The 27,069-nt window shown below is 43.2% G+C and overlaps 1 protein-coding gene across 2 annotated transcripts in view; it reads right to left on the bottom strand.

The window, feature by feature from the left end:
* LOC134339489 (breast cancer anti-estrogen resistance protein 3 homolog) overlaps positions 1-5,939 on the bottom strand; it is a 52,027-nt gene extending 46,088 nt beyond the window's left edge. The window contains exon 1 of one of the 2 annotated variants that reach the window (XM_063036042.1): positions 5,530-5,939. The gene's annotated coding sequence lies outside the window, so the exon portion shown is untranslated. Of the gene's footprint in view, positions 1-3,570; positions 3,593-5,529 lie in introns of those variants that run through there. The other variant, XM_063036044.1, reaches the window with a different exon arrangement.
* Between the last annotated feature and the right edge of the window lie 21,130 nt (positions 5,940-27,069).

Here is a 27,069-nt window from a genome sequence, read left to right as displayed (position 1 = left end):
CTTGCATTCACTCTATCTATACCCATCATATTTTTATATACCTCTATCAAATCTCCCCTCATTCTTCTACGCTCCAGGGAATAAAGTCCTAACCTATTCAACCTTTCTCTGTAACTCAGTTTTTCAAGTCCCGGCAACATCCTTGTAAACCTTCTCTGCACTCTTTCAACCTTATTAATATCCTCCCTGTAACTTGGTGACCAAAACTGCACACAATACTCCAAATTCCAAATATAGGGGACGTCCTTATTCTCGGTGCCATCTCTTGGTTACACTAAAAACTGCTTCCTTCTTACCGTGACTTGCAATATCTAGTGGCAGCATTTGACAAAGCAGTTGGTTCCTTTGTCATGGCGAATATTTAACAAAACTGCAAAAGATGACTGATGATGATTTGATTACTAATTGTAGACATCTGATGCGTGCAAATTGGTTGCTGTATTTCTTGGCTGGCAGCATTGACCACGAGTACTTTGACTGACTTAGTAAAAAGTGCTGTAGAACGTAAGCCTTTCTTTATTCATAAAGGTCATAATTTTCAGAATGTTCATTCTAGATCAGCCTCGAACAGCTTTTGTATGTGATAGGGGCATGGAATATATTTCAAAACCTCTGCAGATGCCTACAGTGAAATGCAATATACCACATGGAGTCTCACTGAGGAGAAATATGTCATCTGTTCCTTGTGCTAAATGTGTTTGAGAATACCAGTTTGCCTCTGATATTCACTTCTCCCAGGAGCTGAGTACAATCAGCAGATGATAATCTTGTAACCATTTGATCACAGTGGCCAAACATAAATTACTCTCAGACGCCTCAGGGGAAAAAGTAATCAGTGTGCAAAATTGTGCAGCCCAACCTACTAAAATCTGGTAATTAGCGGGGGGTTCAATTTCCCTTGTTTATAATTTCTCTGCTATTTATTAAAGTTAATGAAGACAGAATGCTGCTCTGTCCTGGGAAACACAAACGTAACTATTCAGGCTGAAATGGGAATTCTGAACAAATAGAAATGTTGAATGTGGGCACGTTCATTCAGTATTGTTTAATTCCAGTCTTATTTATAACTGCGTTAATAAATTCTGTCTCTCACACAGAATATAAAAACAAATTAACCCTATCAGCAACCTTACCTGATGAACAGGTGGGGGGGGGGTGGCAGGGGGAAAAGGGGGGATAGCTAGCAATCTTGCCTCTCTCCTCATATCGTTATTGGTTCAAGGTCCATCCTAGTGAGGGAGTGCTGCAGAGGTGTCATCTATCAGGTGCAATGTGTAACTGAAGCACTGTTTGTTCTTTCAGGTGGGTGTGAAAGATTCCCACATCATAATTTATAGGAGCAGGATGCAGTCCGTGACATGTGATTGCACTGGGATGGGCGCACAGAAGATTTATAGGAATGTTACCAGGACTGGAAAATGTTAGCTATGAGGAATAAAGATGGGCTGGGGATGTTTTCTTCAAAACAGAGGAAAGTAAGTAAGTCCAAAGTAAATTTATTATCAAAGTACGTACTGTAGATGTCGTCATATCCTACCCCGAGATTCATTTTCTTGCTGGCATTCACAATAGAACATAGAAATACAACTGAATCAATGAAAGGCTACACACAGACTGACAAACAATCAATGTGCAAAAGAAGGCAAACTGTGTACACACAAAAAAACAAAAGTAATAATAAATAAATAGGAAATAAATAATACAGATAACATAAGTTACAGGATCCTTGGAAGTGAGTCCATAGATTATGGTATCATTTCAGAGTTGAGTGAAGTTATCTACGCTGATGTTAACTGGGGACTTAAGAAAGATGAAAAGATAGAATAAATGTATAGATAGGTTTATAGATAGAATATATAGGAAAGATTAATTTTCCTGGTTAAAAAACCAAAAATAAGGAGGGAAATATTGAAAGTAAATGACAGAAGAAGAAGTGGAGGAATGGGAGAACTATTATTCATCAGAGGGTGTACAGGTCTTGAATTTTCTTCCTAAAAGAGAAATCCTCATTACATTTAAAACATGTGTGGGCATATCCTTGAGACAATGATTCATAGGGGCCTTGGTTCAAGTGCTGTGGATTGGAATGAGAAAATGCAGATGTAGTCGGCCAAACAACTTTCTTCTGGACTTTCTACAATTCTTTAACACAGGGGTCCCCAACAATTCTTTAACACAGGGGTCCCCAACCTTTTTTGCACTGCGGACCGGTTTAATATTGACAATATTCTTGCGGACTGGCTGACGGGTGGGGGGGGGTGGTGTTCAAGTTCAACAGTGCGTGACAGGGAATGAGGAAAGGTGCAGCTGACTCATATCGCCAAATGATATCATTTGCTTGTGGCCCGACAGCACATGCTTTGCGGCCCGGTACCAGTCCACAGCCCGGTGGTTGGGGACCGCTGCTTTACCACCTTGGTCTATTTTTACCCAGTATCATTAAAAGCAGATTATCTGGATATTGTTACATTGGTATTTGTGGGAGCACATTTTGCTGCTGTGCACAATATCTGCACTTCCAAGGCCAAGCTGTTACTACAATATACCTTGGGATGTCCTGAGGGGTGAATGATGCAGTATAAAGACACATTTCTGATTGATGCTGGGTCCTTGCAAACCAACAGACCTTGATACTCTGTTCCACAAGGATCATGGCTCAAGTCATTGTCAAGGGGATGTGGCATTAAGGATTCAGGAGTTATGCAATTAAATGTCCTGATCAAAAAGCTACAGTACCTGTCCTCTATACCTCCCTCTGCAACTGGATCCTTGACTTCCTAACCAGAAGACCACAATCCGTGTGGATTGGAAATAACATCTCCACCTTGCTGACAATCAGCACTGGCACACTACAGGGGTGTGTGCTTAGCCCACTGCTTTACTCTCTCTACACCCGTGACTCTGTGGCTGGGCACAGCTCAAATACCACCTATAAATTTGCTAGAGATACAACCATTGTTGGCAGAATCTCAGATGGTGATGAGAGGGCATACAGGAGCGAGCTATACCAGTTAGTTGAGATGTGTCATAGCAACAACCTTGCACTCAACGTTAATAAGACCAAAGAGCTGTTTGTGGACTTCGGGGGGCTACTGCACAGGATTGCAGAAACTTGTAAAATTAGTCAGCTCTATCATGGGTAGTAGTCTTCACAGTAACCAAGACATCTTCGAGGAATGGTGTCTAAGGAAGGCGGCGTCCATCATTGAGGGCACCCACCACCCAGTACATGCCCCCTTCTCACTGTTACCGTCAGGAAGGAGGGACAGAAGCCTGAAGGCACACACTCAGTGATTCAGGAACAGCTTCTTCCCTTCTGCCATCCGATTCCTAAATGGGCTTGAACCCATGAATGCTACCTCACTACTTTTTAAATTTATTTCTGTTTTTGCACCTCTTATTTTAACTCAACTATTAAATATAGATATATACTTTCTGTAATTCAGTTTTTTTTCTATGCTTATCATGTATTGCAGTGTGCTGCTGCCACAAATTTCACAACATATTGTGGTGATATTAAACCTGATTCTGATATGAACATAGCGGATATTAATTCAAATGAGATCCTACCTTGCAAGTTGTAATCAGGTTGAAGTTGAAAGGACAGCTTTGTAAACAAACAGAATTGTCCAGAGCACAGACTGCTAGCCCACAGTATGGGGATGGCTGCTAAGGTCTGCAAAGTGACCGTATGAAGTTCTCATTTGTATAAGCCAAATGTAAGACAACATAGGCTAAGTTATTTTGCACTATTGTGACTGAGTCCAGCAAAGCTTGCAAACCAGACTGATTACGTCACTCAGCATATCAAACATGGTCACAAGTGTAGTTGATTAATCAATGGCTGGGATATTATGTACTCAGAGAGTCAGCCTCACACCATTAGTTTTTGAGTGTCTGGGTTCTCTGTCTTCAGAAGCTTTTAGACCATCTTTGTGAATGACGTTGTCCCAGCAAAGGTATTTGAATATTCAGAATGCCTCCACCGTAGATATGTAACTCTTAGGGCTCAAAATATTGAAATAAACTGTGTCATTGTAGTTATTGAACTTGTATTGAATCATCTGCTATTACCTTTGATCTGAATGGTGTAAGAGTGTGATTTGCTTTAACTTTTGGAGACTCTACGGAAAGGATATCAAAGAGAATGTTTGCTTGTCGCGATGAATAAAGACGTTAATATCACCAGCTTCAGTGACTCTCCGGTCCCAAAGGTCACAGTCACAAAATAAAGGTCGGTCAGTTAAAGCTGGGTGTGTATAAATGTTTTCTATCAGAGGGTAATAAATCTCTGGCATTCTCTACAGTCTAGGGAAGGTTGAGCCTAGAGATACTTCGATATATTTAAAGTGGAGATTGAAAAGTATTTGGCAGATTGAGGAATGTTGGGGTGTGGGAACTGGCTCGAAAAGGGGGACACTGCAGATCAGTCATTGTGAGAACCTCAAAGGAGCTGATTAAAACCTACACTACAAATCTTTTGGTAACCTGGCCTTATATTTTCTGATGCAGCAGAATTTTAGTACCAATCGGTAGCATTCCTGCGATGCACCTTGATGTTTTGTTATGTTAAAGCTGTTTCATAGGGATTGTTAACATGAAATAGCAAAAGGAGTTTATGGTAAGTATTAATAAATCAGTTATGACCAAATGGCAGAGCAAACTCAATGGGCCAAACAGCTGAATTCTGCTCCTATAGCTTATGGTCTTAGGATCATACTGAATGCTAGAGTATGTAGCATGGTCCTGCTTTCTTGTGCTCCTGTGAAAATGGCAAAGTAGTGCTTGTAAAGGACAGGCCTTAAATGTGCCAATGTGATTTGTAACAATTCCTCTGTCAGAACTTCTGAAGTGCTTTTGCTGACAGTAGAAGGAATCGATAAAGAACACATTCAGAATTATTAAGACATGGAACTATTGAGACTTCGCTGGTTCCTTATCAAGGTAGCTGGTCAGTTGCATTCCCTGCTTTTTCACAACAGACCAGCAAATTATTTCCTGTCAAATTTCTCCCCCTTTTGTTTCTTGTAGATAGCAAGTTACATATCGTAACCGCACAGTTTAAAAAAAAATTTCTATAACGGAAGGATGTAAATATTGGGTTGGCAGAGGGAATTAGTTCAATTAGCCATTTGATTACTAATTTAAAATTGATTTGCCACAACATTGTTGGCTGTTGCTGCTCTGCAATTCCACATTCTGTTTCATTGTATTCCCTTTCATCCATAGCCCCTGTATCCGTTGTCCATCCCTCTAAATCTATGCCCACACACCATTCAATTCTCACATACATAACTCACATTCAAGTTAATTATTTAGGTTAATGTTCCTTCCAAAAATTTCTTTCCATTTTGAAGGAAATTACAGTAGCCTGAACACGCCGGTACTGGTTTGTACACGTCTTGCACAACTCTCCTTGTTAATACGGAATAAAACTTCAACCATTTCATTAATCACATTCCACACATTTCTCACCCAGTCCCAGCTGATGTGCCATAGAGAACCACCGATCAGTAATTTTTCGCCTACCTTGTATGTCCTTTGCTCCAACTTTGATCCGCTAACCGAAAGGTACAGCCATTTAGGTTAGTGGTTTTATACAGAAGTGGAAGAGCACCTCAACACAGCCCAGGGGAACCGCACCTCCTGGGAAGACTATTAACTGGAAAGGTATAAGGGGACTGAAGGTTACTGACAGATAAGCCCGTACAGGTTGGCGGGGGTATTACCTCAACAAAGCAGCACCATTAAGCAGTTTCTAGCACAACTGCTTAACAATTAAAATGACAAGCCATTCTATTTTAGTGTCACCATTTTACTGAGCTTTTGAGAGGCACAGTGCCCCCACAAAACATGGAATATCCCAGTGCTGTACTCCACCCTTTAGTTTAGAGGACACTTTGACGGCAAACCTATGGAACACTCACGCATATCATTCAGTTTAGTAAGCGGAGAGATTGTGCAAACAGTGCCCTTCCCTCTTGCAAATATCTAATCAAGATTATCAACCGCAAGGATTGCCCAGCAATTAAAAAAAATATATACCCAGAGCATTGCTCAAGGCAACTCCCGGAGAGAAAAAAATCTGAGTGGCTTTAAAAATATTCTACTTCCTATTCCAACATTTCAGTCCATGACCTCCTCTGCCGCTATGATGAGGCCACTCTCAAGATGGAGGAGCAACATCTCATATTCCACCTGGGTAGCCTCCAACCCGATGGCATGAACATTGATTTCTCTAACTTCTGGTAATTTCTCCCCCTCCCCCTTCTATCTTTTTTTCAATTTCCCATTCTGGCTCCCCTCTTACCCCTTTTCCTCACCTTCCAATCACCTCCCTCAAGTGCACCTCTTCCTCCCCTTTCTCCCTTGGTCCACTCTCCTTTCCTATTGGACTCCTTCTTCTTCAGCGACTTTACCTATCACCTCCCAGCTTCTTCCTTCATCCCCCCTCCCCCACCCACCTACCTTTCCCCTCACCCGTCACCTCCCAGCTTCTTCCTTCATCCCCCCTCCCCCACCCACCTACCTTTCCCCTCACCCGTCACCTCCCAGCTTCTTCCTTCATCCCCCCTCCCCCACCCACCTACCTTTCCCCTCACCCGTCACCTTCCAGCTTGTACTCCTTCCCTTCCCCTTACCACCATATTCCAGATTCTTCCGCCTTCCTTTCCAGTCCTGGTGAAGGGTCTCTGCCTGAAACGTCAATTGTTTATTCCACTCTGTAGATGCTGCCTGACCTCATAAGTTCCTCCAGCATCTGGTGTGCTGCTGTGGATTTCCAGCATCTGCAAGAATCTCTTGTATTTATTAAAACAACGTGTTTGTCCATTAAAATGGATGACTTTTGGATTGACAAGGCCATTGGAATAGAGAATTGGGTCTGAACCAGCCAAGACGCCTGTCTGTGCTAATCCCATTCACCTGATTTTGGCCCATATCCTCTCCAAGGCTCTCCTATCCAGTCACCCGTCCAAATGTCTTTTAAATGTAATTGTACCTGCCTCTATCATCTCCTCCAGCAGCTTGTTCCATTTGCCCACCTTCCCACTGGAACCCCTTTAAATAATTTATACACACCTTAAATCTATGCCCTCTAATTTTAGATTCTCTTACTCTGTCCCTATCTATGCCCCCCCTCCCCTTAATTTTATAAACCTCTAAAGCTCACTTCTCAGTCTCCAACACTCCAGGAGAAACAGTCCCAACTTATTCATTCTCTCCTTTAGCTCAAACCCTCGAGTCCAGGCAACATTCCTGTGAATCTCTGCCTGCATCCTCTTGAACTCAATCACATCCTTCCTACAGCATGGCCACCACAGCCACCCATATTACGATCATGTGAAGAAGCGTCAGGATACGCCCACATCAGCTTTTACCCCAGTTTCTTCATCTCTGTCCCTGCTGCTTTCAAAGGGAAATGGCATCTCACTTCTTCTAAGTGGTTAAATGCAGCTCCCTAACGTTCTGATATCTCCTCAAGTGGCACGTAGACCTATGCTCTACATGCTGATATCCTGTGACAGTGTTTCGTGTAGATGTGCTCAATGGTGGGGAGGGCTTTACCCTTTATGGACTGGGCCATATCAGTGCCTCTACTTCCTTAGGATTTTATGAAGATTCAGCATGACATCTAAAACTTTGATGAACTTCCATAGATGTGTGGTGGAATGTATACTGACTGGCCGCATCACTGTCTGGTATGGAAACACCAATGCCCTTGAATGGAAAATCCTACAAAGTGTAATGGATAAGGCCCAGTCCATCATGGGTAAAGCCCCACCGCAGAGCACATCAGTACAAAATGCTGTCATAGGAAAGCAGCAGCAATCATCAGCGACCTCCTCCTCCACCCAAGGCATGATCTCTTCTTGCTGCTGCCATCAGGAAAAAGGTACAGAATCATCAGGACTCATGCCACCTGGTTCAGGAACAGTTACTACCCCTCAACTATCAGGCTCTTGAACCTAAGGGGATAACTTCACTCAACTTCACTTGCCCCATCATTGAAATATCCCCACAACAGATGGATTCACTTTAAAGGATACTTCATCTCATGTTCTCAATATTTATTGCTTATGGTACTTATTATTATTTCTTTCTTTTTGTATTTGCAGTTTGTTGTCTTTTGCACACTGATTGAATACCCAGGTTGGTGTAGTCTTTCAGTAATTCTGTTATGCCTAATATTCTATGGATTTATTGAGTATGCCCACTAGAAAATGAATCTCAGGATTGTATATGGTAACATATATGTACTTTGATGATAAAGTTACTTTGAACTTTGAATATTTTGTAGGATTTTCCATTCAAGGGCATTGGTGTTTCTATACCAGGCTACGATGCAGCAAATCAATATACTCTTCACTACCCTTCTGCAGAAGTTTGTCAAGGTTTTAGATGCCAGGCCGAATCTTTGTAAACACTTAAGGAAGTAGAGGCATTGCCATTTTTTCTTTGTAATTGCACCTGTGTGAGGGGCCCAGGACAGGTCCTCCAAAATAATAACGAACATTGAGGCATTTAAAGTTGCTGACCTTCTCTACCTCTGATCCTCTGATGAGGACTGGCTCCTGCAGTCAAGAATAAGCTTGCTGACATTGAGCAAGAGGGTGATGCTCTGGCACCACTCAGCCAGATTTTCCATCTCCCTGCTATATGCTGCTTCATCACCGCTTCGATTTGGCCTGTGACAGCGGTGTCATGAGCAAACTTGACTATGGCGTTGGAGCTGTGCTTAGCCACACAGTTGGGCTAAGCGAGTAGAGCAGGGGACTACGCACACAGCTTTGTGGTGCAAAGATCACGGAGGAGATGTTGTTCCAGTCCAAACTGTTTGGGGTCTGCAAGTGAGGAAGTAAAGGATCCAGTGCATAAGGAGATAGTAAGGCCAAGGCCTTGGAGGTTATTGATTAGCTTTAAGGGGATGATCATACTGAATGCTGAGTGTAGAGCATCCTTGCTGTCCAGATGTTCCAGGGCTGAGTAAAGAACCAATGAGATGGCAGCTGCTGTGGACCAGTTGCTCCGGTAGGCAAATTGGAGTGGATCCAAGTCACTTCCCAGGCAGGATTTGATAGGTTTTGTCGCCAGCCTCTCAAAGCACTTCATCACTGTGGATGTAAGTGCGACTGGATGATAGTCAATAAGGCAGGCCACCACATTCTTTTCTGGCACCGGTATACCTGAAGGCTGCTTGAAGCGGGTTATAGGTACCACATAAGCACAAGTTGTTACCATTTAGTGTTCAAACCCATTTATTCCTGAAGTGTCAGCAACACGTAATTCAGGCCATAGAGAGAGAGTCAGCTAAACAACTGCGTTATTTTTTCAAGAGCGGGAACGAAAAGCAGAATCTGTAAAACATTAAATATTGATTAGACCATAACAAGGAAGAGATGTAAACCGTACATCCCCTCTATTTAAAACAATTAGGGCTGAACTAATTGTAGTCCTGAATTCCACTTCTGTATCTGATTCTCAGATTCAGATTTATTTGCATTGTATATTGCATATTGGTAAATTATTATTGTGTATATTATTATTCTGTACTTTATTATTAGTTAAATCTGCACACTAAGTGTATTTTTAAATGTTGCTGCTGTAATGAGAGAATTTCCCACTAGAAATCAATAAAGTACTTATTATTATTGAAACATACAGTGAAATGAATCATTTGTGTTAACAACTAACACAGCTTAAGAATGTGCTGGGGCAGGCCACAAGTGTCACCACATGTTCTGGCATCAAAATAGCATGCCTACAATGTTCAGCAGAACAACACACACACACACACAGAACAGGCCTCCTCCAGCCTCCAGTGGACTCGCAGATATCGGACCTATGACTTCCCCTGTGGACTCGCAGACCCTGGGCTTCCAGCCATCGGCCTTTGACCTTCAGTATTGATCTGCACAGACTGCCGATTCCGGGACCCTTGATTCCCTTAAAATCTAACCCATTGTTTCCCAACTTTTTTTAGCCCAACACCCCTTAAAGCACTTTCATACTTGCCGATGCCCCTCTTAGGCACAATATACTTTCTGGCACCCCCATAGTGTAAAAACATGTCTACCATATGCAAAATGATTCTGCTTTTAATTTTTATTCATCTTTAAATTAGCTTACACAGTACCTGTGCGCTGTACAGCAGCTTTGATATCAATGTGCTTCTTGAGCTTGATGGTTTTTAGCGAGAATTGAAATACCTGGTTCAGAGTGACAACAAAATACTTAAGTCCCCATGTGTAGCAGCGTCCAAATGGTTTCTGTTTTTTGTGAGTATGTGGTTCACTGCACTGAAGCTTCTTTCTACAAGGTAGGAGGATGGAAATGCAATGAAGAGCATTTTGGCTCTTCTCTAAAGACCAGGAAACTTCATATGAAACTGTAGCCACGTACCACAAAAGTTGACATTTTTGAAAAGCATTTTTGCTTCTTCATCATTCTGAATTTCGATACTTTCTTCTTGCAAGCTTTCTTCCTGTTCTTCCACCTTGAAAAGAAATGGGTTAATTATCCAGTCTGGAATTTCCAGATTGTTCAAATCCTTGAATCGATTCTGAAAATCCTTCTTCAGTGACTGCAGGTGTAAGCAGTACTCTTGCAAATCACTGTCTGTGAAAGAGAGTGCCATACCTTCTATGCAGGGAGACTGTAAAAACATTCTTCTCCCAATGTTCTGCTAATGTATTTTCAATTTTCCGATAAAAACGGACACTGCACTTTTTGTCTGGATTAAATTGAAATTTTCATCCTGCAATTTCATATTTAGATTGTTCATTTTGTCATCTAGATAGGCTAGATATGCCGCATCTCCACATAGAAGTTCAATTTTGTTTCCCAAACTCTTACCAACTTTGAGCAAAAATTCAGCCACAGTGTCAAAAAGATCAAAGAAATGTTTTAAGCAGCAGCCCTTTTGACAGACAATGCACTTCAGTGTGAAGAAGCAGGCATTCAAACTCTTCATTGTTATCTTGGCATAACTGGTGAAATATTCTGCTATTTAACGGATAAGCTTTAATTTTATTGATAGCGGATATTACAAGAGTTGTGCTTAGCTGAGGTTTTTGGCTGTGAGATGTTTATGATGAATTATACAATGGATTGCAAACTGACTTGGAATTTCTTTTTTCATAAATGCCACTAAACCAGATCTAACCTGCCATATATGGTCTCCACAAAATAATCTGCAGATGCTGTAAAAGATCAAAGTAACACTTTCAGTACACTGGATGAACTCAGCAGGTCGGGCAGCATCAGTTAGAAACGATGAGTCAATGTTTCAGGCCGGAACGCCTCGTCAGGACTGAAGAATGAAAGATGGGGAAGGATTTGAAGAATGCTTGTAGCGTCAGTTGATAGACCAGTAATTTGAAAGACAAAGGGGTGGGGGGAGGGGAAGCATCGACGTCATAGCCCTGAAAACAATGAAGAAGGAAGGAATGTAGAAGAAGGAAGCGGAACCATGAGGGAGCTGGGGGAGGGGGTAGAGTGAAATAGGGATAGAGGAAGGGAGAGGGAGGGAATTACTGGAAGTTGGAGAATTCTATGTTCATACCAAGGGTCTGGAGACTACCATATGGTCTCCATCTGTTGCCCAAGAAATCATGTTCCTAATCAGAATACTTTCATTCCCAATATACCTTTTCAGCTCATCATAGATTGAATCTCCATTGATATTTGTTTTTAACTTTTTACAAAAGAGAATCTCTTCATAAACTTTTCCATTTTTGATAAACTGTACATATGCCATTAGCAATGGCTCGTTGTCATGCACGGTAGACTTATCCAGTAAAATCCCAAATTCTGTTTTTTGTAGCTCTGTGCATAGCTGATACTCAATGTCTTCACTCATTTTGTCTTTATGATGAGCTACAGAGTTATTACTCAGAGGAATTGATTTTACAATACTAGCATCTACTTTGAGAACAGTGGTGAGCACGTCTAATACAGCAGGAATTATTAATCTTTCACCAATTGTATGAGGTTTTCCACACTTTGCTATCATTTTGGAAATGTGATAAGGAGCAATGAGACCACTATCAAGGTCTTCTTTTAGCTTTCTTTCGCAAATGACTCTAGTGACAATGCTTTTCAAATGCTTCTTTCATCTTCTGGAACAGTAATATCATAAGAGGCCTTTTCCAGGTGTCTTTTACTGAAGTGTTCCTGCAACCTTGATGGTTTCATGGCTTCATTAGACACTACAGTATTACAAATAGGACACATACGGCGTCGCTGATCTGACGGGAACGGAATTAAACCATACTCCAGGAATGTACATTGTATTGATGCACGTTCTGTCGTTTCTGTTTTTTAGCAGGATTAGAATTCAAGGCTCCACCACCTTCAGAGTCACAGAGATCTCGCCATATGTATTTATCCATCATTAACGGGGCTAAATCAAAATAAAAAATTAACACAAACTGCGAATGCCTATCGAATATTGACGACGGCAGTGAGTTGACATGGATTGAATGATGGTAGCACCATGCAAAGGAACAGTGAGGCGAAGATGAAGATGATATCAACAAAAACTACATTGACAAGGATTCAGATTGGAATCTGAATGTTAGTTGGGATCGAGCTGGTGTTCGGTAAGCTACCTTTATACTATTCCAGTTAGCGCAATTGACCAATCATGTAAATTATCATAATCCCCAAAGGTGATTCTTGACTGCACGTATGAAGCTGAGGTTGCTTTTAACACCTCAAGAGGAATCCTTGGGGTTGGCAGGTTCACTGATTGGCTCTATTTCACTGCCCACAGAGCTATGGTTCTTCTTGTGTTCTAAAGCCTCATTCTTTTATTTGGAAGTGCCTGCTCTACTAACGGTCGGTAGGGTCTCGTGCCTCCAGTTAGGGTGCCACTTACCGCACGCTGCCCCCCATGAATCCTGAACAACTCCAAACAACTTCTATTTTCCCTAATGCCCCCTTAGGGAATCATTGATCTAACCATTTATCCTTATCCGTTTTGAATATACTTAATGAAAAATATTCTGGTATCTATATTAGAAAAGGATAACAAAGTACATGAGAAGGTACAGAAAAGATTCTCAAGACTGCTTACTGAACTATAGGAGGTCATTTCTTTCAGGAAAAATGAACAGATTGGAATTCCCTTAGAAGAGAATTGGTTACAGTGATTTGATAGTAATTACAGCAGGGTTTATCGGGGCAGGAACAGAGAAGGTTCTGTAACAGACTAGGAGCCATGAGATTAAGATGATCAATCATACATACAGCAAAAGACATTTTCTGGCTGGAGGTGGGTGGGAATATGCAGTTCATTATGGTGATTAATAGTTGTTCCATATATCACAGATGCATTTGAATCCATAAACGTAGATAAAGTCATGAGGAAGAACGGATAGAGGGATAAAAATTGAAAAAGAAGAGTCGGAGAAAGTTTATAGGTGCATATATACAAGTATTAACTAAATAGTGTTTTTCTTATGTATGATCAATATAATTCTGTGCTATTTCTGCAGAATTTCCGATGATAACCGACTTAATTTTTGTCCTGTAACTCACTCTACAGTCATGTACTTTAGGATATCTGTGAGCAAAAAGGTTAGAGTTTAGAGAAGCAGGGTTTTCTCAAAGAGGAGGATTATAGGAAGAATCCAAAATTGTAGGGCTTCATAGATAGGGAAACTCTTTTTTCCCCCTTTCTCTGTAAGAAGACACATTAAAAAAAATACAGATGTGAGAAAATTCAAAAAAGAAAGAGGGAGTGAGAAATTGTGTTATATGTTTATTTTTGAGAGGGGTTTGAAAGGGTGCTGGAAGCAATTTAAATAGTATCTTTCAAAAAGAGGGTGTTGGACTGAACGCACAGCTTTTAATGTTTTTAAAATTTAGAGATACAGCATGGTAACAGGCTCTTCTGGCCCAATGAGCCCACACTACCCAATTATACCGGGTGGTCAATTAACCTGCTAACCTGTACATCTTTGGAGAGTGGGAGGAAACCCACACAGTCACGGGAGAAAGTACAAACACCTTGCAGACTGCAGTAGAAGTGAACCCAAGCTGCTGGTGCTGTAATCGACTAACCACTACACTACTCTGTCGCCCCCATTCTATGAAAGTTTACAGTTGATTTCATCCCACTAACGCAAGGTTTTATTCAATTAATGATGTCTCTAACAAGCATTAGATGGTACTAAGTAATTCTGATGCAGAATTTAATATATGGTAACTGCCTGTTCCATAAAGAGATGACAGCCTTTATTACACTCACCAGTATATCATCAAAACAAAGACCTGCCTTTCTTTTGAGTTGTTGATTACATTGCGAGAATTCATTTTTAATTAATTCCTGAAAATGGTCATAGCTGACAAGGCCAGCTGAACCTTGCTTGAGAAACCCCATATTTATTGACCATCCCTATTTTCCCTTGAGTCAGTGATGTGAGTTACCTCTTTAAAGGATACAGTCTTACATTAGATGAACTCCCATACAGGTAAGCCTTCTGTTAGATATAGATGGGAGCCTTGCTGGGATACACCAGATCATTCTTACATATGAAACTAGAGTCATATCTTGGCCCAGATCACAGGATCCAGACTGTATCATAACAAACTGCAATGTCCCACCAAACCTTCACTCTTTCCTGTCTCTTCTTGTCCAGGCCCTTCCCACCCACATCCGGGACATGGTGCACGCACTTCATCAGTTCTGATACAGGGTTTTGAAACAACACATTGATATTTCCTTTCCTCCCACAGATGCTGCTGTACTGGCTGAGTTCCTACAGCATGGGCAGCTTTGCGTCTCCACTGCAATTAACCAGTTAGGGGTTTATATGATCATTTGACAGAGTTATTATTTTATTTCCAAAGAATCATTATTTTATATGCAGATTGCCATACGGGGATTAGACACACATCGCCCAGAGCACTACTGTGATATTACACCGATCTGCTCATGCAGTTAAACAGCAATTAACAATAACAATCACACACTGGTCCAAGAGCCTGATGATTGTAGGGTAATAAACGTTTCTGAATCTAGTAGTGTGGGACCTAAGGTTCCCTGTACTTCCTGCTGATATTAGTAGTGAGAAGAGAGTGAAAGTTAATGACATTTATTGTCAGTTTTCACCCTGATCTCACTTGAACATGGACCTTCTATAACACAGGTGGTTGCCAGGCTGGGTTTGAATCCAGGTTGTTATGGCAACGTTCCGTACCTTTAACCAGTAGACTACCAGGTGGATTCAAGTGCAGAGAAGACCAGAACTGAGCATGGAGTTGAATAAAAGATCTTTACCTGAGGATTGGTTTGTAGAAAACTCACTTGACAATCACTTCACACAGGGTAGGTAGACTTAAGACGGAACAAAAACAAACAAAGCAGAGGGAACTTAACTAGAGACACAAGGCACAGATAAACTGGTAACTGAAACAAGAGACTGGTGAAAATGATCAATTAATAATTGGGGAAGAGGAGTGGAGGGCTCTGGTGTGTCGCAGTGGTCAGATCAAAGCCCGACAGGACCCTACCCCCTGTGACCGGCACCTGATGGCCCAGGGTGATCTGGGTGGTGGCAGTGGGTGTTTCAGATCAGGTCCGGGTCCAGGGTATCACGGGAGGGAACCCGCAGCCTTTGCTCTGGGTCACAAACCAGACGGGAATCCAGAAGCCGCCAGATGTACCCCAGCTAACCGTCGATGATGTGAGGAGCTGGGGGCAGTCTCAGGACTGGTGCCAGCAGACCACACAGAAGGGGCCTCAGAAGGGAGAAACGGAAGGTGGAGTTGATACGCATGGCGTCAGGCAGCTGGAGACGGTAAGTGACGGGGTTGTACAGTCTGATGTAGCGTGGTGCCAGTTTCTGAGAGGTAACCTGCAGAGGAAGGTCTTTGGTGGAGAGCTAGACCTGTTGATCATGACACCTACTCGTTGAAGAGTGTCGCAGAATATTCTGAGCAAACTTTCCCAGAGCTGATGATCACTCCAAATGGTTGGGTTACCCAACACGTCCCCTCAGGGTCTTCTCTAGGACCTGGTTGGTCCTCTCCATGTGCTCAATGGACTAGGGGCAAAATCCGATGAGAGGCTGACCGTAGCTCCAATGAGCTGACAGAAGTCCCTCCAGAACCAGGGGGTGAACTGAGGGCCGCAGTCGGAAACAACATTCCAGGGAAAGCCATGCACTCTAAACATGTGTTGCCACATACGGTTGGCCGTCTCCCAAGCTGAGAGAAGGGCTTAGGTAGAGGCACAAAGTGTCAGGCCTTGAAGAACTAGTCCACCACCACCGTAATCATGGTGCTACCTCGTAATGGTGCCAGACCAGTAATGAAGTCCACGAGATATGGGACCAGGGACAGGAAGGATTGGGCAGCGGCTGTAACAGCCTCCTGTGGACATGATCTGGGTTCCTCCTTCTGACCACAGATGCGACAGGCTGCCACGATGATTTAACATCCCCAGCCATGCCGGCCACCAGGACTGCCTCTTGTTGAACTCCACCATATGAGCAGTCCCCAGGTGTCCTGCGATACGTAATGCATGCCCCCACTGTAACACATCTGAACAGACAGAGTTAGGGACATAAAGGCAACCCGGTGGGCCATTCTCTGGATCTGCCTTCTGTTGCTGTGCTCTCCTAATAATGGTCTCAACCTCCCACTGGACCAATGCCACCATCCTTGACCTCGGAAGGATGGGTTCTGGGACGGCAACTAGGTCCTGTTGTTCAAACTGCCTGGAGAAGGTGTCCAGCTTCTAATTCTTCAGACCTGCACAGTAGGTAATGATAAAATCAAAAGTGTTAAAAGAGACCATCAAACCTGGCATGAATTTAGTTACTTCTCCCCTTGAATCTAGGCCAGGATCTTGTGATTGGTCTAGACCACAAATGGATGTTTAGCCCACTCCAGCTAATGTTTCCACTCTTCCAGTGCTCATTTGACTGCCAACAGCTCTCTACTGACAAACGTGGAAGCTGAGTGCAATAAAGTTGGACTTCACCTAAACGCTAAAAAGACAGAGTACGTGGCGTTTAACTGTGATGATGGTACTCTCTAGACTGCAGAGAATGATACCATTAAGAAAGTCTTTGACTACAAGTATCTCGGGTCAAGAATGATGAGTTCGGAGAAGGACATAAAGATACAGAAGGCGCTGACGTGAAGGGCTATGAACAACATGAAGGAAATCTGGAAGTCAAACCTGACCAGAGGGCTTATAAAGAGGATTTTCATAGCAGTCATAGAGTCCATTCTCACGTACAGATACGAGATGTGGACACTCACCAAGACGATGCGAAAGTCTCTAGATGGTTGCTATACACAAATGCTCCAGATGGCTCTTGACGTGAGTTGGCAACAGCACATGACGAACGTCGAGCTCTATAACAACCTACTAAAATAACTCACCACTAAAATCAAGGTGAGAAGACTGCAACTAGCAGGGCACTGACTACGCCACCCTGAGCTACCTGCCAGCCTAGTCATCATATGCGAGACCAAGCCTGGGAGGATGAACCCTAGGTGCCCTCCCAAGACTATGGTCAACATGCTCCTAGAAGACAGCGGCGCGACTAATGTAGATGAACTGAACACACTGATGAGGGAGAGGGAGAAGAGAAGAATCCGTCATCGTGCCCGACGCTGGCCCCCTAGGCCTGAGTCGACGTAGTAGTAGTAGCTCTCTATTCCCTATGTCATAATTCCTCTCTGCAGGAGAGCGTCATTGGGGGAAGAAAGCACAGGGATGGAGTTTTTGGTCAGACAGGCATCGTTGCAAAAGAACTGCCCCAACCCCAACACCTGAGGTGCCTACTTCAAAAATGAATGGCAGTCCTGGGCCAGGGAGAACATGGATGGAAGCTTTTGTGAAGCGAGTTTTCAATTCCTGGAAAGGTACCTTGGCTTCTGGGGTCTAGTGAAATGGGCCGTAGGTTCCCTTAGTCAGAGCAGCGAGGGCTGCTACAATGGAGCAAGCTGTGGATGAACCTCCAGTAAAAATGAGCAAATCCTAGAACTGCTGGAGCTGCTTGATCGTGGTAGGTTGAGGCCCATCCCTGATGGGCTAGGTCTTACTCGGGCCCATCTGCAGATTCCCCTTAGAGACAGTAAACCCGAGCAAATTCTCCAGTTTGACGAATAGCTGGTTTTGGAGTAAACATCGAAGGACCTGTCAAACATGTTAGACGTGTCCATTGTATGTCTTGGAGAAGATGGGTATATCATCCAGGTACACAAGGACAGAGTGATGTAGCTTCTCTCGCAGAACATCATTGGTAAGGGCCTGGAAAATGGCAAGAGCATTGACTGAACTGAACATCATCATGAGATACTCTTTGTGGCCAGCGGGGCGTTAAAAGCAGTCTTCCATTCATCACCCTCCCGAATGCGGACCAAGTTATATGCAATTTAGAGGCCCACCAGTAAAGACAGTTGACCCCTGCAGCAACACGAAAGCCGTGACCATCAGCGGCAAGGGGTACCAGTTCTTCTCTGTGATCTCATTGAGATGTTGAGAATCTACACATGCTCAGAGACCGCCATTCTTTTTCACCAGGATAAAGAAGCCTGTAGAAGCAGGGAATCGGGGAGGGCAGATGAAATCTGACGTTAGGGCGTCACGATCTACTCTTCCACGGTCACCCGTTCTGGAGCTGACAGGGAGTAGAGTTTCCCTCGGGGCAGACAGGGTCCATGTGTATGTTTTTGCAAATAAAATGGCTTGAGGTGTTTTATGTTTAAGAAGAAACCAGTAACAAGCCATTCATTGGACTCCAAAAAAACTGAAGACAGAGCACGGTAAAAGTACTTTAGGTGATCACGTCATCATGTCAGACCCGCCTTTTAAAGTGAATCCCAACTCAATGTCTGTGGTTGTGAATTCTGTACATTTTCATCAATTATATTACCCTACACGGGCCCCCCTCCACTCCCCCAGAATTCACTAAAACTGGCATTGGGAGCTTGGATGAGCTGGCTGGCTCGGGTCCTATGCTCCATGGTTGGAGGAACAGTAGGTGCCTCTAGCTCGTCCAGAGGCTTGTTGACCCATTCATGTCGTGACAGCAGGAGCATGGTGGCAGAATCCTTCAAAACTAGCTTAAGGCGATCTACTGAAATGCATTCTGGTTTACCCCTCCTATATATGAGAAAAGTCTGTTCTCTCTGTTTCAAAACACAGAATGGGTCATTGTAAGGGGGCCCAAAGAGATGTTGGTGTGCATCATGGCGGACAAGAAACAAGCGAGGCGGAATGTAGGTTAACAGGAATCTAAGAGTGATGGGAGGTAGGAACAGGTGCAGAGGAATTGAATTTATTGATGAGGTGGATTGCTGTTGAGAGGCTGACCAGGCAGTCTGGAATAAAATCACCCGGCCCTCGGAATGGCTGCCCATATACCAACTTGGCCGTGGATGACTGCGAGTCCTCTTTTGGAGCTGCTCTGAGCCCCAGCAAGACCCACAGGAAACGATCATGCCAACACTCTTTCTTCAGGGAAAGCTCAGGGAAGCCCTCAGAGCAGCCTTTAAGGAGTGGTGAAAGTGCTCACATAGGCCATTGGACTGTGGGTGATATGCTACGGTGTGCTGTAGCCTAATGCGAGATTCTGGGCCAACGCAGCCCAGAGGTTTGAGATGAACTGGGGTCCCCGGTCAGAGAAATAACAGATGGGGTGCCAAACCGAGCAACCCGGTGCAGATGAATGCCCGAGCCACGTCTGTGGCCAAAGTCAATGCTAGAGGGGTGACCTCTGGCCACCTGGTTGTATGGTCCACCATGGTAAGGAGGTATGTAAAACCACAGGTGGCGGGGGGGGGATGAAAGGGGACCAGCAAGGTCCACATTGACATGGGTAAACTGTCGCTTAGGGACCACAAAAGGTGCCAATGATGCCTGAACATGACGGTTAATTTTTGCTCACTGGCACTGCACACAGACTGCACTCCAATCACGCACGTCCTTTCTAATACCATTGAAACGCTCTGGTTCTGTCGGCTGTGTAAGTCTAGGGAATACAATCTCCAGCCCCGCCAAATGTGTGAGATTGAAGTGCAAAACCCCGAAACCCCATTTGTGTGGATGCTGCATGATTTGTTACCCTGTTACAAATAAGTGCCATGAAATCACAGACAGTAGACTGTATACAATTACATGATTTAGCCTTATAAAGAATTATAGTAAAGAAAAAAAGAAAAGGGCCCATTTTAATGAAACAGTCTAATGTGCACAAGCTGGAGCTCACGCTTTCCTCTTTGCCGATCCTCCTTCGAACTCCCTGGGCTTTGTCGAGTCATGACCCCACTCTGGGTCAGGTCCTACGACCTCTTCTCTCCAGCATCTCCCTTCACCTCCTGCTGAACAAAGGACCCAGCTCACCCCGGTGTCAGGCACACAACACGAAAACACACTCCCTTCATCGGACAGCTCACATTCCAAAGCGCCTGTTATCTCTAATCTTAACCCAAACACTGCTTCTACAGAAACAACATTACGATAGCAGTAAAACCTTTCCCAGGGTGTTACAAACAAACTTTAGTGCACCCAGTTTCCATGAGGCCTTCTGACCTGGATGCAAAAAGACATGTATGGAGTTAAAAACAACCTGCTACCAGTTTGCAGGCACTATGGGACAAAGGCGACTGAGTCATTGCACAGGAAAGAAAACCCACTACCCCAAACTGAATGTCAGCCAACCGTAGGCCCATGACTGTTGTTTGGTAAGCCGGGACCCCTGGGTCAGTAGCTTGGTCTGTTGGCATGCCGGCATAGTCAACCCCTATGTGTATGGCCTCAATGGCTGGCCACTGCTTCAGTATCCACCTTGTGGTGGGAACCGAACTGAAGTGACGGAGGAAAGGGAGGTTGGCTCACAAGTACAGAAAACTTGGAGACAGTGCGAAAGGAAGGATAGGCAGGTGATAGAGAAGGGACACACTCAGACCGATGGTTTGAGATGTGTCTATTTTAATGCAAGGAGTATTTTGAATAAAGCAGATGAACTTAGAGTGTGGATCAGCACTTGGAGCTATGATGTTGTGGCCATTACAGAGACTTAGATGGTGCAGGGGCAGGAATGGCTACTTCAAGTGCTGGTCTTTAGATTAGTGGTCACCAACCTTTTTAAGCCCAAGATCCCCTACCTCGACCTCAGTGAAAGGCAAGATCTACCTACTAAATCATTTAGAGAAAAAACAGCTCAGATTGTACTTCCAATTTGAGGCCTTTTATTTGGGCGAATTGTATTTGAATTACACAAAATACTTTTGTCAAACTTTCAAATTAATTCAAACAAGAAAACACTGTAACTAGCATAGCAAACAGGCCATAGCTGTCTTTCTTTAAGAATATTACAATACTTCACACCTTTAATTCTAAGTTTCATTATTTAATTTTATTTCAACGCCAAAAATAAATGAATAAAAATTGACTGTTGCACTCAGTGTGATGACTGGGGCTGAATACTTTCTGCTAGTTCCCTGAAATTTGGCTCATAACTACAGACAGCCAGTCTGGGACAGTCTGTGAGGTGTAGGGTTGCCAGCTGTTCCGTATTTCCCCCGCTAAGGTAGAACGTTCCTATGAAACCTTTCGTGCCAAAATGCTTTACGCCGAAGAAGCAATTACCATTAATTTATATGGAAAAAAATTTTGAGCATTCCCAGACCCAAAAAAAACCTACCAAATCATACCAAATAACACATAAAACCTAAAATAACACTAATATATAGTAAAAGCAGGAATGATATGATAAATACACAGCCTATATAAAGTAGAAATAATGAAAATTAAGCCAAAACCGATTGGTGGGGTAAAGAGAAGAAATCGGCACGTACGCGCATGCGCACACAGGTGCCCGCTCAAGGCTTCATGGTCATGCTAGTATTTCTCGGGATTTGACATCTACTTTTGTCCATTATTTGGGAGTAAGAAAGTTGGCAACCCTAGAGAGGTGTCTGTCAGTAAGTCAGCTCCTGTACTTAGATTTAATAATTTTCATCTGTGAAAATACAATTTCACATAGATGTTGACCCGAAGTAGGCACCGACTTTTAGTGCTATAAAACCAACGCACACACCGCGCATTGCTCGGCCCCATCAGTAGTAATTGCCACCAGTTTATGAATGGGGATGTCATTTTCACGGACGTTTTTTAAAACTCATTGTAAATATCCTCACCTCTCGTTCTTTCCTTTAATTGCAAAAGAGTGAGGAAGTCCTCCCTTGTTGTAAAATCCTGGAAAGCTATTCTGACAAATACAACAAGCTGAGCTGTTTGCATTACATCCAGGGATTCATCGAACTGTAGTGAAAAATATTCACATCCTCTGATGGTGACTCTACCCTCCTTGTCACTGTTGCAGTGCCAAGCGGTCTATTATGTATTGTGGTTGTGATGCCGTTTTTGTTTTTAAAGTCATTAAAAACAGTCTCTGCGGTAATGGCCATTGCTTCCTTGAATAAATCGCCATCTGTAAAAGGCTTCTTGTGTTCAGCCAAAAGGTGACTTACACGAAATGATGCTTCAATAGCAGCCTTATTTTGAGCAGCATGTTTTGTGAAAAACGATTGCTGGGCCTTTAACCCCGATTTCAGCTCAACTTTCCAGGCACGAATTGCACTCTTTGTGGGGTAGGTGCCTTTAAATTCCCGGTGGTTGGTGTTGTGGTGCCGCTCCAGATTCCCTCTTTTAGTCAGTGCCTGTGTTTGGTGGCACAACATACATACACACTTGTCTTTCACCAAGGTAAATGGAAATTCCTCTTTCCATTCTGGATGGAATTTGTATGTTTTCGCCTTCTTTCGTGGAGCCTCCGCCATGCTATCAGGATATCACGAGCGATTGCCGATTGCGTCGCCTCTGATCTGAGGCGCCATTTATGTGCCGGGCAGCACCTAATTAATTAGCTTGTTTATTTCGGCTTTTTTTCTTAAAAATGTGCTGTGTGCATCCCGACTACTGCTGCACCCCTGCCTGCTTCGCAACCCGGAGGTTGGGGACCACTGCCGTATATTGACGTTTGCGACAGTCAGTACTCTTATCCCTAATCTGATTGGTGACTTTGATGCAGCACAGGCTACGCTGAAAACCTGGTGCATGGCGGGGGAGTTACACACATGCCCACTGGGCAGAAAGAACGGAACTAAACCCCCGCAACCCGGAAACAATCTCTCTTTACAAACAGCTTTTCAGTGAAAATATTGCTGTCTTACCATTATCCTAATTGGTATTACTTACTTTTATAATGCTCACATTACAACAGTATTTGTGTATTTATTTTTGATTTTTCTTCAGGATCTGCTGGGAAAGTCTGAAAGATCGGCCGGTTGGTGACCCCTACTTTAGATGTTTCAGAAAGGATAGGGAGGGAGAAAAGAGGTGGGGGCGTGGCACTGTTGATCAGAGATAGTGTCACGCCTGCAGAAAAGGAGGAAATCATGGAGGGGTTGTCTACGGAGTCTCTGTGTGTGGAAGTTAGGAATAGGAAGGGGTCAATAACTCTACTGGGTGTTTTTTATAGTCCACCCAATAGTAACAGGGACATCGAGGAGCAGATAGGGAGACAGATTCTGGAAAGGAGTAATAATAACAGGGTTGTTGTGGTGGGAGATTTTAGTTTCCCAAATATTGATTGGCATCTCCCTAGACAGAGGGGTTTAGATGGGGTGGAGTTTGTTAGGTGTGCTCAGGAAAGTTTCTTGACACAATATGTAGTTAAGCCTACAAGAGGAGAGGCTGTACTTGATCTGGTACTGGGAAATGAACCTGGTCAGGTGTCAGGTCTCTCAGTGGGAGAGCACTTTGGAGATAGTGATCACAATTCTTTCTCCTTTACCATAGCATTGGAGAGGGATAGGAACAGACAAGTTAGGGAAACATTCAATTGGAGTAAGGCGAAATATGAGGCTATCAGGCAGGAACTTGGAAGCATAAATTGGAAACAGATGTTCTCAGGGAAATGTACAGAAGAAATGTGGCAAATGTTCAGGGGATATTTGCGTGGGGTTCTGAGTAGGTACGTTCCAATGAGACATGGAAAGGATGGTAGGGTACAAGATCTATGGTGCACAAAGGCTGTTGTAAATCTAGTCAAGAAGAAAAGAAGAATGTACGAAAGGTTCAAAAAAACTAGGTAATGAGATGAATCTAGAAGATTATAAGGTTAGCAGGAAAGAGCTTAAGAATGAAATTAGGAGAGCCAGAAGGGGCCATGAGAAGGCCTTGGTGGACAGGATTAAGGAGAACCCAAAGGCATTCTATAAGTATCTGAAGAGCAAGGAGATAAGATGTGAGAGAATAGGACCAATCAAGTGTTACAGTGGAAAAGTGTGTATGGAACCGGAGGAGATAGCGGAGGTACCTAATGAATACTTTGCTACAGTATTCACTACAGAAAAGGATCTTGGTGATTGCCTGTTGCCTGTTGCTTGTTGCCTCCCTGGTGCCAAGGTCAGCGATATCTCGGATCGAGTTCTCGGTATTCTCAAAAGGGAGTGTGAGCAGCCGGATGTCGTGGTCCATGTAGGGACCAATGACGTGGGTAGGAAGAGTGAGGAGGTCCTGAAAGGTGAGTTTAGGGAGTTAGGCGCCAAGTTAAAGGACAGGACCTCCAGAATAGCAATCTCAGGATTGCTACCAGTGCCACGTGCAGGCGGGTTTAGAAATAGTAAGATAGCGCAGATCAACACGTGGCTGAAGACATGGTGCAGGAGGGAGGGCTTCAGATTTATAGATATTTGGGCAGTTTTCCAAGGAAGGTGGGACCTGTTCTGGCAGGACGGTTTACATCTGAACTGGAGGGGGACAAATATTCTTGCAGGTAGGTTTGCTAGAGAGGCTCCGGTGGATTTAAACTAGATAAGAGGGGGGAGGGGAACCAGAGTGTAGGAACAGATGTAGGAAATAAGGAAGAAAAAGAAAATAGTAAAGTTGTTTGCACCATTGGTGATAAACAGAGAGTAAGAGGTGGAAAATTTCTTAAATGCATTTATTATAATGCTAGGAGCATTATAAGAAAGGTGGATGAGCTTAAGGCATGGATTGATAGCTGGAAGTATGATGTGGTAGCTATTAGTGAAACATGGTTACAGGAGGGGTGTGATTGGCAACTAAATATTGCTGGATTTAATTGCTTCAGGTATGATAGAATCAGAGGGACAAGAGGGGGAGGTGTTTGCATTGCTTGTCAGAGAAAATATTACAGCGGTGCTCTAGCAGGATAGATTAGAGGGCTCGTCTAGGGAGGCTATTTGGGTGGAATTGAGGAATGGGAAAGGTGTAGTAACACTTATGGGGGTGTATTATCAACCACCAAATGGGGAGCGATAATTGGAGGAGCAAATTTGTAAGGAGATAGCAGATATTTTTAGTAAGCACAAGGTTGTGATTGTGGGAGATGTTAATTTTCCACACATAGACTGGGAAGCCCATACTGTAGAAGGGCTAGATGGTTTTGAGTTTGCAAAATGTGTGCAGGATAGTTTTTTGCAGCAATACATAGAGGTATCAATGAGAGAAGGGCAGTGTTAGATCTCCTGTTAGGGAATGAGATAGGTCAGGTGACGGAGGTTTGTGTTGGGGAGCACTTCAGGTCCAATGACCACAATGCTATTAGTTTCAATATAATTATGGAGAAGGATAGGTCTGGACCCAGGGTTGAGATTTTTGATTGGAGGAAGGCTAACTTTGAGGAGATGTAAAAGGATTTTGAAGGAGTGGATTGGGGCAATTTTTTATGGGAGGAATGTAATAGAGGTCATTTAAAGGTGAAATTTTGAGAGTACAGAATCTTTATGTTCTTAAGTTGAAAGGAAAGGTTAAAAGTTTGAGAGAGCCATGGTTTTCAGGGGGAATTGGAAACATAGTTCGGAAAACGAGAGATATCTACAAGCATGGAGTAAATGAGGTGCTCGAGGAATATAAAGAATGTAAAAAGAATCTTAAGAAAGAAATTAGAAAAGCTAAAAGAAGATATGAGGTTGCTTTGGCAAGTAAGATGAAAATAAATCCCAAGGGTTTCTACCATTATATAAATAGCAAAAGGATAGTGAGGAATAAAATTGGTCCCTTAGAGAATCAGAGTGGACAGCTATGTGTGGAGCCAAAAGAGATGAGGGAGATTCTGAACAATTTCTTTTCTTCGGTATATTGAGGAGAAGGATATTGAATTGTGGAGAAGGATATTGAATTGTGTAAGATAGGGAAACAGGTAGGGAAGTTATGGAAACTATGATGATTAAAGAAGAGGAAGTACTGGAGCTTTTAAGGAATATAAAAGTGGATAAGTCTCCGGGTCCTGACAGGATATTCCCTAAGACCTTGAGGGAAATTAGTGCGGAAATAGTAGGGGCTCTGCCAGAATTATTTCAAATGTCATTAGAAACGGGGAAGGTGCCGGAGGATTGGCGTATTGCTCATGTTGTTCCATTGTTTAAAAAGGGTTCTAAGAGTAAACCTAGCAATTATCAGCCTGTGAGTTTGACATCAGTGGTGGGTAAATTGATGGAAAGTATTCTTAGAGATGGTATATATAACTATCTGGATAGACAGGGTCTGATTAGGAACAGGCAACATGAATTTATGCGTGGAAGGTCATGTTTGACAAATCTTATTGAATTTTTTGAGGAAAGTTGACGAGGGTAAAGCGGTGGATGTTGTCTATATGGACATCAGTAAGGCCTTTGACAAGGTCCCACATGGAAGGTTGGTTAGGAAGGTTCAATCGTTAGGTATTAATATTGAAGTAGTAAAATGGATTCAGCAGTGGCTGGATGGGAGACACCAGAGAGTGATGGTGGTTAACTGTTTGTCAGATTGGAGGCCGGTGACTAGCGGTGTGCCTTAGGGATCTGTACTGGGTCCAATGTTATTTTGTCATTTACATTAATGATCTGGATGATGGGGTGGTCAATTGGATGAGTAAGAATGCAGATGATACTAAGTTAGGTGGAGTTGTGGATAATGAAGTAGGTTTTCAAGGCTTGCAGAAAGATTTAGGCCAGTTAGAAGAGTGGGCTGAAAGATGGCAGATGGAGTTTAATGCTGATAAATGTGAGGTGCTACATTTTGGTAGGACTAAT

Source organism: Mobula hypostoma, chromosome 29 (genome assembly GCF_963921235.1).
Source record: "Mobula hypostoma chromosome 29, sMobHyp1.1, whole genome shotgun sequence".
NCBI classification, from domain to species: Eukaryota; Metazoa; Chordata; class Chondrichthyes; order Myliobatiformes; family Myliobatidae; genus Mobula; species Mobula hypostoma.
Note: the sequence above shows the minus strand (reverse complement) of the source record. Positions and strands in the feature narration are given on the sequence as shown.